The sequence below is a fragment of the Amblyomma maculatum genome, chromosome 5, assembly GCF_055883805.1.
Source record: "Amblyomma maculatum isolate TAMU_Amacu chromosome 5, ASM5588380v1, whole genome shotgun sequence".
In the NCBI taxonomy this organism is placed as follows: Eukaryota; Metazoa; Arthropoda; class Arachnida; order Ixodida; family Ixodidae; genus Amblyomma; species Amblyomma maculatum.
The window spans coordinates 14,230,711-14,235,263 of NC_139348.1; the positions used below are offsets into that span (position 1 = coordinate 14,230,711).

A 4,553-nucleotide genomic window follows, 5' to 3' on the forward strand; every position below is an offset into this window, starting at 1 on the left:
ATCGTATGAGAGTAATTTGTGGTTCTAGTGATTGATTGTTATGTGGCAGCTAGCAAATGTCGAGTAATGTAATTGATGAATTAAAAAATGAACAGAAAATGAAAGGAAGGAGGGTTGAAATCTGGGTCAGTTGGTACATAGTCATAGAGAATAAAAACCAGCCAAGGGACGAGGACGAAGGAAGACGATGTACACACGGAAGCTGGAACTAACAACTGTGCTTTATTGAAATAATAACATTTCCCAAGAAACCTAGCAAGGCATGCGCAGCTCAACGTCCAACACACAGCATAAAAGTGACAAAAAAAAACAGCAACGCTTCGAGGATAGCCAAGGTACTAGGGTCTTTGAGATAAATAACTTATTTCTTTCTGCATCAACGATATGGATGCTGTGCTAATACAATTATCTCCTTGCATACTTATGTGATAAGTTTCAAGAACTTCGCGCTCTGCAAGGAGGGTTGAAGTCTGGGTCAGTTGGTACATAGTCTTAGAGAGAAAAAAAAATGAAAATATTAAAAAGGGCTCGAACGTGTCAAAATATGCTTAGAATGAGAATAATGCCAATTCACGGAATGAAATTTTTCATGGCGCGAAAAACAACAATTAGGGAGGTGCTAAAGGCGCTATATCGGCATCCTCTCTTAAGGAAAGCTTGAGCGTCCCCAAATTTTCAGGTACCTAAACACTGCGTGCACATCAGACAGAAAAACCAAACTTCTTTTCACATCCGAGCAGAACAAGGGAAAAAAATTATTCCCAGCTTGGAAAGGAAACACACTGAAGCATCAATTTACAACTTCACATACGTCCTTTGCAATTTATGTCAAGACCAGACACATGGGTGGTTCAAATATATCGCTCGAAGTTTTGAATTACACATCCGCGGAGAATAAAAATACCACCTCGTATACCTTAGGTGACGGACATTATGAAGACAGTCTGTGATTTCTCAAATCGGCCCCGCCAGGGTGGCGCAGTCGTCGATACGCGCCTGCGCCTCACAAACGTGGAGTGCAAAAATTTTTATGAAGGTTCTAGGGTGAAGGTTGCAGACCGTGATTAGAGACATAGTTGGGCCTCATCAGACGTGAGGGATCAAAGGGTGCTCCATTTTCACCAATATCCATAAAGCGCGCAGTGTATTACAATACTGTGATGACAGTAATGGTCGGGTTGCCTTTCTCCAGATTGACTTAGCAAAGGCATTTGACTGTGTCGCTCACGAACTGTTGTTTGCCATTTTAGACCACGTGAATGTCGGCTCTGTTGTCCGTGAGGGCGTGGCTTTGGCGTACCGGAGCTGCATGACGCCAGGGCTCTCCCCTCAGCCCTCTTTTATTTTGTGTCTATGTGATACCCTTTGTTTGAAAATACTCAAGAATAATAGCATTCAGTGATTCTATGTACAAGCAGCCGAAGTAATGCTGTTAGCGTATGCAGACGGCATCGCTGTTTTTACCGATGATGAGGGGGCATATGCCAAGCTGTCAAGTGTTTGCGCGAATTCAATGGCGTCACCGGTAGTCGAGTTAACTGGTCGAAATGCCTCGGACTTTGGCGTGGAAGGTGGCCATCTACACCAGAACGGTTTGCCAGTGTGCCTTGGACGACGACACCAGATAGGTACTTGGGAGTTCCGCTTATGGCTTACCGTGACATTGAACAGTATCGGAGAGCACAGGCTAAACAGACAAAGGACAAAGCTGAAAAGTGGAGAGGGACCAGCCTATCTATTTTTGCAAGGACCACAGTTTGCAATTTCTTCTTTATCAGTAAGCTCTGGTATGTTATGCAGGTGTTGCACTGTTCACGGTTAAATATTCAGGAGCTACACAGGAATTTTGCTGTGTTTGTCTGGGCATCTGAATGGGAGCGCTGCAGCCGGACTAACTTCTTCAGAGGAGTAAAAGATGGTGGGCTAGGATTAGGCCACCTGTTTTTGCGACAGGTGGTCAGTCGTTTTTTCTTTTTTAGAGACACGACCGACCCGTTCTTACGCACCTTATGCCAAGTCAGACTGAGGCGGCTGCTACCGGAGTACGTTGTTTACACGGAAGATGTTTCCGCAGGGTATTAAGGGCTTTTATAGAGAAGTCGTAGCAAGTGTTCGGTTCCTGTCAGCGCGGTTTTCAAGTGATTATTTGTCTACAGTTAAACGAAAGAAATTGTATCGGACATTGTGTGAAATTATGTTCACTGTGCCTTTGTACAGGCCCTTGTAGGATGAAAGCCCAGGTGCAGATGTTTTAAAAAAGGTAAAAAGAGTGCAGGTGACGCCAGGTGCAAAAACCTTCTTTTTTAAATTGCACACCGGAACCTTGCCGGTCAACACATTTTTGGAGAAAAAGGGATTATTCATACCCTGGGGATCCCACTGTTTAATATGCAGGAAGCCAGAAACCATTGACCATGTTTTTTTACACTGTTGGGAAGGAGTATATTTTTGGGATGTATTGCAAAGAACGCTAATGAAAGATTTTCCGCTAGACCCGCATGGCATTCGGTACTTATGCGTAGAAAGTGAGGATGGGGTACCATTTGGTTTAATTATGCTCATGGGCCTCCACTGTATATGGCGCTCAAGAATGGCAGGTTACGATTGCGATAAAGATGCACGGCCTGCCAAAATTTATTTTGGGGAAAGCGTGAACAGGTATTTGGCAATCCAGAAAGCTACAGCAGAACCTCCCGAGTGGCTCTCAAGGCTAGAGCCTTTGTTGTGTATGCGTGAATTTTAGTGGGTCATATGTAAATAGCATCTGAGTGATTTTTGTTGATTTTGTTCTCGTGTCAAGACCAGGCAATAAAGAAAAAAAAGCCAGGGTGGCGCAGTGGTTAGGGCGCTCGACTACTGTGTCCAAGGATGCGGGATCGAATCGCTTTTCGATGGTGGCTGAAATCAAGGCGTGCGTGTGCTGTGCGACGTCAGTGCACATCAAATAACCCCAGGTTGTCGAAATTTCCGGAGTCCTCCGCTGTGCTGTCTCTAATAGCATGAGTCGATTTGGAACGTTAAGCCCCGCAAACCAAATCAAAACATTTTTCAAACCTTTTGTAGAATTTTTCTGTTCGGCGCACTTTATTATCATGTTGATTTGTTCGGGCTCGAAACGTGATTTTGTGACGTGATATATATTGTCACCAGCACACGTAGCAAACAGAAGAACTACCGAGCTGGCCCTTTTCTTGAAGCGAAAAACTCGAGACAGGTGAGGACGACGCTCAGCCACGCGCCAAGACATTCGGCCACTTGGTGGCGCCAGAAGATGGACAGCGGTGTCAGTTGTCAGCCGTGTTGTGCGGACGCGTGTTCCATCGCTCCTCCGATTGTACGTGGCTACCGGAAACGGACGGACTGGCGACAGCGGGAGCTTCCGAAGCGCCAAATAGATGAGTTATTTCTTTTATTAACTTTATTTCGTTTTCGGCTAGTTAGGCTAGATTCAGCCTAAAGAATAGATTTTAGCTCTTGGTCCTAGCGGCTTGGGTTTTCGCGCCGGCAGCTAGGTTTTCTCGGAGTTCATTCTTTAACTATTTTGTTTAGATAAATACTTTTTTCTAGGCTAATGGCATTCGCAGAATTGATTTTAATGCGTGTTTGCTAGTCGTTTCTTGTGTCTTTTGGCAGTTTGTATATTCTGCGAATTCGTAATAGATATAGTTCAGTCGATACATGCTTAAGATGTGCAATCAAAAGAAGGTAAAGTGTACTCAGTGCGAGGCGCATGTTAATCTCAAGGAAACGCGTTTTGACTCTGTAGGTGAAGCGGAAGGCAGCGACTTTTGTGTCGGTGTTGCGTGCTGAATGCGAGTCTGGATAGATTTGATCAAGAAAGGGGCAGTTTAGTGTCTCGTGTGGATGATTTAGAAAATGAAGTACGTTTGTTAAGGGCAGAAAATCAGAAACTGCTTGGACAGCTTCCTCAAACTGAAAGAAATGTGGCCGGCTTTATCCTTGGAACCAACGAGGACGAACGTTCCAGTGCGGGCCACGTGGCTGGGACCAGCACTGGCATGGAAGGCATAAGCAAAGTAGGTCCGGCGGATCCAAACCGACAGAGTTATTTAGAAGCAGCTACTAAGAAGCCGGAAAAAAAAGAAGGAAGAATGAAAATCCCAGAGATAAGAACACAGAAAACCGAAAGCAGGAGCCAACAGTTGGGAGAGGGAGAGAAAAGGTCCAGGTGCTTATCGCCGGAGATTCTAACATTAGCAGGTGCAAGCGAGATATCTTGGAACGTGTAAAGGGTGATAAGAGAGCGTTAGTTGGAGCCTTCCCAGGGAGGACATTGAGGGAAGTGCTGAAAGGGAGTAAAAATAGGCTGTTGAAGAATTCCGCAGAGCGCAGTATGGTAATAGTATCCGCGGGACTAAACGATGTCCTAAATGGTGACGCTGCAGGAGTGGTGGAAAGTTTAGCTAAGGGAATTGACGATATCAGGCAGATAGCACAGCAAGCGCAGATAGTTGTATGCACAGTACCGGAGGTGCTAGGATTGAACGGAAAGCTGGAAAAGGACGTGGTGACAGTTAATCAGGACCTAAGAA

General features: G+C 45.1%; 1 pseudogene; it reads left to right on the plus strand.

Moving 5' to 3' along the window:
* The first annotated feature begins 1,794 nt into the window (after positions 1-1,794).
* On the plus strand, positions 1,795-2,743 carry LOC146187792 (uncharacterized; annotated as a pseudogene).
* Positions 2,744-4,553: the final 1,810 nt, after the last annotated feature.